We start from the raw sequence: 13,767 nt of genomic DNA, 5'->3' as shown, positions 1-13,767 counted from the left end.
GGTTAGATTCAACCCCATCCCCGTAATTTTTCCTAATTTTTGCAGGAGCATTTTGTTAAGTGTTGTATGTTGCCTAATCAGCCTTTTTTAACTGTGAATATCCTTGATCAGTTTTTTTTCCCTTTATGAGATTGATTGATTGATAGTCAACTGAATTCAAATACAGAGCTGCTCTCCTCTTGTCAAGCGCTGATCCGCTGTCCTCTTTGGTCTTGAACTTGAACACAAATATTTACCCGTTTATGGAACCCTCAACCAGTTCATCTTTCAAAAGAATGCAACATTATTTTGGCTCTGTACCAAATGGCAGACAATCCAGGCCACGCTATCCCCCCTGGTGGCATTCCATAGGGTCTCGTAAGGAATGGGTTGATGGTGTTACTGTGATTTTATTTTTGTTTTGGTTGCTAGGTTCAGTCATAAGAAATCAGTGTTCAACTTTCTAATAACCTTCAGATGAAAATTGGACAATATGAGACCGTCTTTAAGCATTTTTATACTAATTGCATGTTTCTACCATCATGGTGGAACGTTGAAACCCAGGGGTGTAGTCTCCGGACTTTGAAACAGAGGGTCGTGGGTTCTAATCCCAGCCAGAAATTTATCCACATTGAGCTGCGCTCAACTGAGATGTGGTGAATGGGTGACGTGGTATGATTTTATTCCTTGAAATGATTGTGCTTTAGAAGGCTTGCTAGGCTAAGGTCTAGCTGGGTAGTGATGTCGAGGTCCCTTTGTCATCATCATTATCATCACCATCATCATCTTCATCATTATCATCATCATCATCATTACCACCATCATTGTCATGATCATTATCATCTTCATCATCGTTATCATCATCAATCATCACCACCATCATTATCATCATCACCACCATCATCTTCATCATCATCACCACCATCATTACCACCATCATCATCTTCATCATCATTATCATTATCATTATCACCATTATCATCATCATCGTCATCATCATCACCATTATCATCATTATCATCAATATCATCATCATCATTATCATCATCATCACCACCATTATTATCACCATCATCATCATTATCATCACCATTATCACCATCATCATTATCATCATCATCACCATTATCATCATCACCATCATCATTATCATCATCACCATCATCATCATTATCATCATCATCACCACCATTATTATCACCATCATCATCATTATCATCACCATTATCACCATCATCATTATCATCATCATCACCATTATCATCATCACCATCATCATTATCATCATCACCATCATCATCATTATCATCATCACCATCATCATCATTATCATCATCATCAATAATACCACCACCATCAATATCATCATTATCATCATCATCATCAATACCACCACCTTCAACATCTTTACCTTCACCATCATCATCTTCTTCATCATTATCATCATCATTTGTACAATCTAAGCAATGCCATTTGAAACAACCTACTACCCATATCGAATGTGCACACATATTCACATGAACCTTAATCCCATTATAGACTTTTCTGGTGGTTAATTTTACAAGACTCAATGTCAACATGTTACATATTTTATCCATATCTGAACCTATTTTGCTTTTAAAAAAGTCACCTGTGTTTGAAACATAAGATCTAACATCCACTAAGAATTTCTAGCAAATTAGCTAAAATATTCATATTGGCAGTATTAAACAATAACTAGCAAGTTATTTTTCTGATACAGTCTTATGTCAATAATACGATGTTTTAAAAGACTGAAAAAAAATGACCCAGTGAACCAATACTTGTACGTGTTGAGACTTTAGATATTTTAACTCAGGACTTCTATGCTATCCTTTATAATTTGTGTCACCTGACTCTTTTTCTCATATTTTGTTTTAAAATTCTTTTTAATCTTATCTTATTCTCATGCCAACTTTGTTGAAAGGTGCAAAGCTTACTACACCCCAGAGCAATATTAGTCCAGTTGTAGCCTGCAGAAGTTGGTATTGTGAAATATTATACCATGATAATTGGGGCAACAGGTGGAATGAAAGTGTCCCAAATATTTCTCCAGTTTCGACTGAAAGTTTGTTGTCTCCTGCATCCGAAACTTTGTCATGTGATAAAAACAGAAGGAAAAACTTTACTATTGATGAAAATCATAACATACACATAAACTTGATTCAAATTCAATAATGATACCTGATAAAATAAAACATATTACAGAATTTATAAGTCTTTAAGGAATGAGACAGAAGTTGGGGAAAATGAAAATAAGGGTTTACAAACTCGTTAAAAGTAAATGTAATGGGAGAAGAAAATGAGAATCAACATAGCAGCCGTTCTCTTGTACCATTCACCTTATTGATCCTATGTAATTTGTGTGTGTGTGAGGGTGTGGGGTCGAGTGTGTGAGGGGTGTGGGTTGAGTGTGAAACAAAATTTATTTTTCTGGGTGACCAGTGACCACACATCTTTACAACATTTGGCTGGTAAACCTTCCATCTGTTTTCTCATCCGTAGGGCAATATGCAGCACCGGTTGGGTGATGGATCCTGGCCTCTTGCCCAGAGGATGACCTTGAGAAAAGAAGAGTAATTGACCCTGATCATCACCCCAAGGCCCCTCCTGCCCTTCCCCCCCCCCCCCCCTCTCCCCTGACTTAAACACTCATCCCATCCCACTCTTGACCTCAATTTCTCTTTTATCTTAATCACCACCCCCCCCCCCCCTCCTGCATTCTTGGATATCTATTACCCACCACTCATCTCACCCCTTTACCTCAACTCTAATTTCACCTTTATCACCTGCCCCTCCCTGGTCCTTGGTCATTGACTCATCTCCCCCTCCCCAACACTCATTCCACCCCTATACCTCAACTCTGATTTCATCTTCATCACACCCCCCCCCTCTCATCTTTGGATATATATTACCCACCACTCCTCTTCTCCCCCTCCCCAACACTCATTCCATCTCACCCCTCTACCACAACTCCAATTTTATGTTAATCACCCCCCCCCCCCGCATCCTTGGATATCTATTACCCACCAATCCTCTTCTCCACCTCCCCCAAACACTCATTTCATCTCACCCCTATACCTCATCTCTGATTTCATCTTCATCACACCCCCCCCCCCCCTCATTTTTGGATATCTATTACCCACCACTCCTCTTCTCCCCCTCCCAACAGTTATTCCATCTCACCCCTCTACCACAACTCCAATTTTATTTTAATCACCCCCCCCCGCATCCTTGGATATCTATTACCCACCAATCCTCTTCTCCACCTCCCCAAACACTCATTTCATCTCACCCCTATACCTCAACTCTGATTTCATCACACCCCCCCCCCCTTGCATCCTTGGTCATCTATTACCCACCACTGATCTTCTCCACCTCCCCCAAACACTCATTTCATCTCCCCCTATACTTCAACTCTGATTTCATCTTCATCACCCCCCCCCCTCATCTGCATCATTGGTCATCTGTTTCCCCACCACATCCCACCCCCTCCCTCTGGCTACCAATAACCCCCACCCTCACACCATCTTCCCCTTACTCCATTTCTACCACCTTTCTGTCAACCTTTTGTCTCTGTGCCAGGGTAGGAGAAGACCTCAATCATCCTCCGAAGAATTCCTTTCCGGTACATCTGAACAAAACGCTGGATTACACGTCAAAATTGATGTATCCTCTTTCTTGGAAAGTGGCTTTTGAAGCATGGCCAGGAATGTAATGGATTCTCCTAAAATGAAAGCAAAGTCTCTCAAACAACATGTTTTCTTTTTTTCTATGGATGGATGTATTTATTTATATGGAACGTGAGAATATCATTGGTAGACCGCGATTCTTTCGAAAGTGTTTGTTTTTTAAGATAAATCCCAGGAATTTTGGTATCAAATATCAAGTCTGTCGTCCCATGATAAAGGGAAGCAGCTCTGTTGAATGAGTTTCCTTTTAAAAAAATGTGGAAAATATGTCATTATTTTTTGTGGGAATATAAAGAGGTACTTGCTTTTGCAACGTCTATATTTTAGAAATTGGGGGCTGTGTGACTCCAATTCCTTTAGCATCATGAAGGGCACACAGAAAATTTTCCATATTGAGGAAAAATTCAAGGTGCTTCCTTTTTTCATGCAGTGGCAGAAGTGTACAAAACTGTTGATATCAGAAGTTTCAACTGAAGTCATATAGTCAATATAAAAGACTTAGTGGTAGTTTCATTTTTAAAAGATTGATTTAGAGATACACTTTTACAATAAAATGATAATTATAACCTATGTGGGTATAGAGACAAATAAAACAGGCCAGGGGCCCATCTTACAAAGAGTTGCGATTGATCCGATCAATGGAAAGCCAGCAAAGTCAACATATAAAATGCATGTTTGCTAAAAAAAATTCTAGATATGAATGTATATCCATAAATTCATTGATTTCTAGACAGTTCGGTGTGTTCTCCTTTGTTTACAAAGAACATTTTGCACATTTCCTGTAGAAAAAATTATGACACTGATGGATTTCCATAGAGTTACGATTGATTGGATCAATCGTAACTCTTTGTAATACGGGGCCCAGATCTATATTTTCTTCTATTTGTCTTCTTTTATATTGGACCTTCCACCCCTCATTCCCATTTGCACTACTTTATACTGATTTTCTTTTAAATGTCAATTCATTAATTTGTATCTGATTAATATTACTTTGTATTTGTTTGAATGGAAATGGGAAGGAATTTAATTTAATTGAATTAAAAACAACCTGGCATTTCTTGTTGGGGATATGATATCTGTTAGTTTTTACAATAATTACAGAATTTTTTTAATGTTTGAAATATTTTTGGCACCTGAAAGTGAGACTAGTAGACCTAGATAAGTTCAAAGGTACATGCATTTTTGCTGGATAAAATGATAAAAATTTCCAAGTAATATCAGTTCATGTTGCTTTAACAAATATGAATAGAAGTTATATTCTTTTAGCCCCAATACAGGATATGTATTTAATTAGGCTAATTCAAGGTCAAGTTTACAAAAAAGCTAATTCCTAGTAATGAAGTTCATTTTGGCTTTAACAAATATGAGTAAAAATTATATACTTTATCCCCTATACAGGATATATCTCTTACTTAGTAGGCTAATTCAGGGACAAGTTTACAATTCTTGTAACATTTGTGGTTTTGGGGAAATTTAAGAAAACTGTACTCTGTGTGTAGCTGTGTTCTCACAGATGCATGTCTATTTATTCATGTCCAAAAGCATGTTTATTTCTGTTAGTATATTGTAATATTTCTTAGAATAGTATTGTAAGGTTTTGTTTTTTATGTTAAAAAATGTTTCTGAAAAACGTTTGGTTTTAAATGAGCTATTAAAGGTAACATTTAATATATATTTCCTTAGTTTATATTACTTGCACATCAAATATGATTAGGTGCAATCTACTTGGTGTGTTATTGTGTTATAAACTCATATCAATCACTTGTGTTTTTTTATAATATAGGCTTCTTGATCAAATCTTTATCAACCTCAATGAAAAAGAAGAATACACTCTTCAGACTTCTACAACTTTGTGGGTTTTAAGTTTATATTCCTATAATAATATGTCACATTATTCTGACTTAAAGATATCCCATGTCTGTGTAATTTAATTTATGATGTCTATGATCTCAAAGAGGGCAGTTAGTGATTTCTTCATTTTGGGGGGAGGGGTGTTGTAAAACTAGTGTAGGCCTACTGCAACAATACTTTAAAGAGTGACATCAGAACATTTTCTTTGCCAATTCTGCCTATCAAAAATTCTGATTTATATTAATTCATTTTCATTTCAGGGTTGGGGTCATTTCAAAAATCATAATTTTTTTACATGGATTGGATGCTACCAGGTGCATTTCCTTTTTTTTTTTAATGTTTTTGAAAAAAAAATCAATAGAAACTTTGTTTCATAAATTGACACACCACTGGATGTATTTTTTTTTTAGAATGTACTTTCTGTTTTTATTTTGGAATGTATTTAATTTTCATACTATTTGTTTTTATACTTTTATTTTTATGAAGGTAACGAGGGTCTTTAAGACCTCATTGTAGTTATGCATTACATCACTTTCATATGCCTCAATATTATATTTATCTTAATTATTACTATAATTATGAAATTAATGAGGGAGAGAAATATTCATATTAACGTGTTTGTAACTTTTTCATGTTTTGTATGGATCAATTAAATTGAAATGATATTTTGGGTTAAACTTGTCTCCATGGAATTTTGTTGTCAATTCTTTCTTTTTTTTGGTCTTGGAAATTTGTTTGTTTGTTGTTTGTATTTATTTCCATATAAATAGAATAAAATGTATACATGTTCTAATTTAACATATTGTAGAAATCATATATAATATGGAGGATGGAGGATAGCCCATTTCAGCGGTACTTACAAAATGCCACTATTCTTCCATGGGGTCCTTTAAATTGAATTGAAGTGAAAAATTGGTAAATATTGATGTGGATGAATCTGAAAATCATTATTCAATTTACTACATTAATTGGTTCTCTAAACCTGTTGTAATTTATCACTCTTCTCATGTTACACCTGATAGTATGTAAACATATTATGGCAAGCCATTTATTTATTTGTTTATTTATTTATTGATATTGGCGAGCAGTAGAGCTAGAATCTCATTACAAAGTAAAATTACATGATATTTAGTATATAATTACTGGACTTAATGATTGAATTGCATCAGTTATTGAAATCAATTAGGTTTGTTTTTTTAACTTCCTTAGGGTAAACTCCCCTTTAAAATGTTTATATCACTCTTTATTTCTTGTCCGATTTTTTATGAAATGTTGAGTGTTTTATTAATGTCAGAATTTACTTAATCTGTTGGAAACATCAATTTTTAGCCTGAAGTACCCCTTGAGGGAAAGAAAGACAACGATTATTTGGATGGTGAAGGGGGACAAAAAAGATTGGTCTGAGGAAGAGAATGCTTAACAGGCGCGTATCCAGCATCAGATCCTACGAGGATGATTTTCATGGGCCCAATTGTCTGGGGACCATTATAGTGACTTTATTATGCCTGTGCACATAGGCGGCGGAAGCGGGGGGGACGTGTCCCCCCCCCCCTAAATTTGAGGTGGGGGACGACCCCCCCCCCCCCTAAATTTTTCGTTGATGACTTTTTTTTTTTTTTTTTTTTTGCTTGTCAAATTTTTTTGTCGGTCCCCCCTAAAATGTTGGTTGATATATAACCTTTTTTTTTTTTTTGCTTGTCAAAAAAATTTGGTGGTCCCCCCTTAATTGTTTGGCTTCCGCCGCCAATGCCTGTGCATGGGCCCATCCATTTCTTTGTCATAGTTGATGCTGGATACGCTATAGTGCTTAAGATAGAAAAAAGGTGGAAGGAGGGATTGTCTTCTTCGCGTGAGAGTCGGTAACCCTCCGTAAATGGGAAAAATGCGGACTGAATGAATGACGATGCAGGGGCGGATCTTTGGGGCAAGGCCCACGACTTTTGCTTGGCTTGGAGGACCCCCCTCCCACCCCGCCTTACGGACATAGTGAATCATCCTTTGATGGCGGTGATACAGTGAGTGACAGAAAAACAAGATCATTGGTGTCTTTAATGTATAAAAGGGTACACACTTTAACTTATCATGTTACCGCCCACCACCAAAGTACTTTCACACCCTCTCTTCACACTGCTTTATTCATTCATCAGTGCACTTAAAAAGGTGGGTATACTCGGAGAATGGAAATGTTATAACATGGTTAAGTGGAAGCGTATCTTATGCCAACTTATACGTGATATCCTTATTTATTCACGATATTTTTTCCCATCAGATTTTCTCCAAACTTTCGCGCCGGAAAAACGAACGTAAAAAGGGACCCGAACCAAAAGAGGGGGGCGGAAACAAATATTTTCATCCACATTTTCCCCAGTCGGCAGCTAAAAGCTCACTTTTGTTGGTTCATTTTTTTTTTGGTTTATGAAGGGTAGTAACTTAAAACTGGACTTTTACGTGACAATTACTTCTTATTTTTAAGGTATCTTATAACCCCTCATCAAATAATGCGAGCGCAAAGCGATATTTCAAATTTCTGTATTTCTCCTGAAAATTGAATAGTCTGATCAATATTTGTGATCACAAAGAAGATGCGTTTCTAACTAATCAATTAATGCGAGCGCGAAGCACGACCTGATATGGCCTGATGAAAAGGGACCTGTTAAGGACGGTTTGCAGTGACTCATGAAGACGATACTTGTCTTAACATTCAAATAATGAGTGCGCGAAGCGCAAGCTTAGAATGCATATTCCGACCTGAAAACTAATTAAAGCACTTTTTATAATCATGATCAGGATAGGTATAAACGAACAATTATTGACGTGAAGCGTGATTTTAAAATTGTTGAACCGAAAAAAAATAGATTATTTGAAACATTATTGAACATGTGGGGAAATTGTAAAGGGGATTTGGGTCACACTTAACAAATGATGCGAGGCGTGGGCTAGCGGATTTCTTTTTTTTTTTTTTTAGATTTGCACATGGAAACGGGGCATTCTCAGCAAATTTTGTTATAATGAAAAGGATGGATATCTTTCCATTATGCAAGGGCGAAGCGCAAGCTTAACATATTTGATATCTCGATCAAGAGGATATTAAGTAGTTTGTTAGAATTCATATAGAAGTATACACACTATCTAACTTAACAAAATGCGAGACAGCAGCGCTAGCTAGCTGATAAAGTTTTGACAATCTGATCTGAAAAGAGATATTTTTAGAACTTTATATGGAATACATCAAGAGGATAGGTACTTCAGAAATCAAATAATTTATATTCAGACATTAAAAGGAGACATTTTGCAGAGCACTTTTTTAAATCAATATGTAAATGAAGCTCAATACGCGAGCTATATTGAATTAAGAACTGCATATGCTCCATTTACACCTCTTTAGCAAGATAGGCATCTCATCAAACAGGGAATGAGAGCGCGAAGCGCGAGCGAAAATTTAACCCAATTGACATGAAAGATTTATATTTATTTTCCAAGTCTTCCCCTCAGCTTATTTCGTTTACTTGTCTTATTCTTTTTATTTTCCTGCTCTTCTTTTTCTCCTCTCTTTTCTTTTTTTTTCTCCCCCCCCCCCTTTTTTTTGCACCGCCAATGAGGGGACCGCGGCCGTTTCGCCCCCTGGATCCACCTATATACCCCTCCCCTCTGTTGAATCGGATCGACGGCTACATTCATTATAGGCATATAACTAGAATAAAGTGGCGGATCTAGGATTTTGAAATAAAGGGGGTTCAAATAACGATTTTGAAAAAAAAGAGGATCGCATATTTCAATTTTCGTAGATTTATTGATATATAAATATGTTCAATTGGTATAATCCTCAAAATATAGAGGGGCGTGCAACCCCTCAAACCCCGTCTGGATCTGCAACATAGAAAAGATAAAAATAGCACAAGAAATGTCTCAGTTTCGGCGCTTCTGTAGTCACCAAGACCTATTTCTTACCATCTACGTCACCCGATCAATTTTACCTTCGCCATCTAGACTATTTTTGAAGTGACATTTGCTCCTGTCTTTATATCTCAAAGGACATAGGTTTATATTTAGGATTATAAAAGATATTTTACTATTATTATTCAAAATAATGTAAAGATGACAGGGGACGCGGAAACGAGGGGGCTGGCCCCGCAGCACCCCCACACTTTTTTTCCCCAAAACCGTGTAGTACATAAAAACGTGAAAATGACCATCTGATTATGATTTTTTGCATGATCAGCCCTCCCCCCCCCCCACTCCCTCTTTCGGCTCAGCCCCCCCTCCCCCACTTTCAAAACGGTTCCGCGGCCCTTGGATGAGGATTATTATATAATTGAATATAAGACAAAAATGGGGTTTATTTAGCTTTGGAGGTTCGGTTTTATGATTGGCTTGACGTGCAAATTTGACATCGATCGAGCAATTTTGTCGCGGAGCAAATGTCATGGAACCATTTCTTGCAAACAGATGAGATACAGATATTGATAGTAATCTCAAAAGTTAAAATTCTAAATCTCAATACAGTATAATAATAATAATAAACAGTTCTTGTATAGCGCATATCACAATAATTGTGAATAATGTCTCTATGCGCTTCCAAAGGACTTGGATATTATTACCCCAGCTGTAGCTTGGCAGCCGTAATTACTAAGATTGCAGCGCACACGCATTTCAAGGAATAAATTCATGCCAGGTACCCATTCACCTCACCTGGGTTGAGTGGAGCACAATGTGGATAAATTTCTTGCCGAAGGAAATTACGCCATGGCTGGGATTCGAACCCACGACCCTCTGTTTCAAAGTCCGGAGACTAATCCACCGGGCCACAACGCTCCAGTATTCGGTTGGCCATTCTGAACACAGTCCATCTAGAATCGTTTTAAATCCACGAAATTTAGAGTGCAGAATACGAGTTCTGTAAGACAAGAAGTAATTCATAGTAGTGTAGTAACAATCTTTTCCAAATACATTGAAATTTGGATGGAAAATCCTAATAACTACCATAAATTACCCTTTAATTGACATTTTCTAAAGTTAAAATAATCCCTTAAATTACTTTCCTGCACTATTCAATCTAAGCAACCAATGGTGTAAAGAGGCAAAAATTTGAGTGGGTAAGATACATGGCGGATGGGGCAAAAGTTTTTAAAAGATGCGAGCAGGCGAAACGAGCAAGCAAAAATTGTGACCTCTTTAATACAAAAATCTTATTATTTTTTTAAATATATATTTTGATCACTATTTTCTTTTTTTCCCCCCTTTTATCCGCCGCACTCTCCCTCCCCCTTCCCCATCTCTACGCTATGACAAGTGTCAGTATGCCCCGGGTTCTGAGATGGAAATTTTGTTAACTTTTTTAAATTTCAATTTCGAAATGCAATCTTTGGTCTGTTCAAGCTGAATAATACTGAATTATTTTAAGACTTTCTGAATTATATAAATTGTCATTGATTGCTTGAAGTCGTAGCGTAATGAGCCCAAAACTTTGAGGGGGCAAGACATGGGTTATAGGCCCGTTATAGGTGAAAAGTTCTAACAAGCAGCGAAAGAGCGAATCGATCAATCAAAAGTTTTGACCTTTTGAGATGCAAAAAATTGTTTTGTGATAGATTTTTACGTAATATTTAGAAAATGATACCATATTTAGTTCTTTTTCTCCTCTTCTCTTGATGGGGATTTTTTGGGGGGATGGGTCAATGACCATTCCCAGCCCCCCTCTGTACGCCAGTGTCTTGAAGACTGGTCGATAGTATTGACGAAAAAAGCTCCGCATCATCCTCTCTGTCGAGTCTCCAACCTTCGATCAAACACCTCCGGAATATCTCCCACGCTTCAACTCTGAGTCTATCAATTTCATTTCAAACTGACGTTTGCGATATTTGAGAATAGCACAGGAACCTCACATATTGCAAGTTGCAACTAAAACGAATTTTAATTGTCACCAATATACTCCATCTTTGACGTCACTATTACGTCATATAGTTCCCTTTCAAGCGGATCGATTGACTGCAGACATGACTGAAAGCGGCGATGGTTATTTTAGGATAGTCGGAATTGATCAGCGAAGGCAAACTGACCGATTTAAGCGTTTGGGTCTTCGACGAGATAAAATTAATCAAAAGGGCAATCGAAATTCTATTAAAATGTGGGGAAAAGTAGCAACTATATCGATTTGTAAAGAGCCCTTTCGGCTATATGGACCACTGAACTCTACATGAAGTTCAAAAAAAAAGAAAAAAGTTCAGTGATATGGACTGGCAGAGTAAGTGACGTACGGTGTCAGACAGTCAAACTAAATGAAGAAAGGAAAACCAAGACCTTCAGGGGGTTCCTGACTTAACATATTGCTTTATGCAGTTAAGAAAAAAAAAACACTTTTAAAATAATATAATCATTGCCAGTGGCGGACCGTGGGTCACGGCATTGGGGGGGGGGCACCATCAGAAATTTTGAGTCACCTAGTGAGCGCGCTGCCAGGTATACTGACCTAAAAGAGACATTTTAAGGACAGTGCCATTAAACGGATATGTATCTCACTGATCATGCGAGCGCGAAGCGCGAGCTGAAAAATTTTGACATTCAGACCTAGAAAGGGACATTATAAGCAAATTTTTGTTATCATGTTACATACCTGTCTTGCTAAACAGACAATATGAGCGCGATCGAGCACAAGCTGAAATTTTTGTATATATTGACCCCAAACAGGGACATTTTACGGACTTTATTTTAGGAATCAATTAAGAGTATACATATCTCACCATATTCATCTAATGCGAGTGCCAAGTGCTTTCTGATTTGTTAGAATTATATCTAAACACAGGAAGCACTTGTAGTCATTGTAATCATGATTAACATACGCATCATCTCACTAACCAAACAAAATAATAGAAAAGAAAACAATCCCATGCAGGGACAAGTAATAACTCGCACATTGCAAAATTTTTGGGGAAAAATTAAGAAAATAGTTTCAATTTTTCACCATAAATAAATTTGATGAACAGGAAAGGCGCAATTGATACTTTTTAAAAGTGTTTGATGCGAATTCGGCTTCTTATATTAGCGGGCTCATGTTTGTTGTTGATTTAGCCAAATTTTATTCTATTTTTGAGGGGGAGGGGTTATACTTTCAATCATGGGCGGAAATCCCAGGGGGGACAGGGGGGACGTGTCCCCCCTACTCAAAATAGTAGGGGGACACAATATCAAATGTCCCCCCTACTATTTTTTGTCTTTTATGATGGTAAGAAATACATCATTCTAAATGGAAATAAAACATGTATTTTGGGACGAGTTGGGACGAGATGACCGTACTTTTGGGATGATAACCTTTTTTTTGCTTGTCAAATTTTCCCGCCCCTTGTCCCCATAGGCGGATCCAGGGGGGCCGAGGCCCCCCCCCCCCCTATTGGCGGAGCAAAAAAAGAAAAAAAAGGGAAAGAAAGAAGGAAAAAGGAAAAAAGGAGGGAAAAAGAGAGGAAAAAAAGAAGAGAAGGACGACCAGTGCATAAAATAAGATGAGGGGAAAACTTGGAAAATAAAAAGAATCTTTCGTGCCACTATATAAAATTTTCGCTCGCGCTTCGCGCTCGCATTGCCTGTTAGGTGATTTACATATCTTGTTCAATAAGGAGCTCAAATATCAAGTGTAGAAGTCAATATACAAAACATATTTCACCTCGGAGATCGAACTTTCATTATTTTGTGTGATTTACAAATTGATTTTTAAAAAGTGCTCTGTAAAAATGTCAGTTTTATGGTCTGAATAATTTTATGAACATTTGCTGCTTGCGCTGCGCGCTCGCAAATTGTGATTTATCAGGTACCTATTATTTTCGTGTATTCCATAAAGTTTTCGAAATATCCCTTTTCAGGTCTGACTGTCAAGACGTATCAGCTAGCGCTGCACGCTGGCATTTTGATTGGCGAGTTATGTATGTTTTAATATTGATTATACAACAAACTACTTAAAATCCACTTTTCATGACGGTTTATCAAAAATTTTAGCTCGCGCAAAATTAATGGTTAAAAATATATTAACTGATGCATCCTATTCATAATTACAAAAGTGAAATGTCCAGTGTTTATGCCATAATATCAGATTTCGCGCCCTCATTAGGCGTTAATAAATATGATATTAATCTAATAATTAAATTGTCCCTTTTGTTTCATCTCGCGCTTAGCAAGAGGAATAGGAAGATAGTCATCATTTTCATGACATGTCGTAAGGATGTCCCGGTGCTATGTCAAA

This window comes from Lytechinus pictus, chromosome 13 (genome assembly GCF_037042905.1).
Source record: "Lytechinus pictus isolate F3 Inbred chromosome 13, Lp3.0, whole genome shotgun sequence".
Lineage (NCBI taxonomy): Eukaryota > Metazoa > Echinodermata > Echinoidea > Temnopleuroida > Toxopneustidae > Lytechinus > Lytechinus pictus.
The sequence above is the reverse complement of the archived record's forward strand: the minus strand, read 5'-3'. Positions refer to the sequence as shown.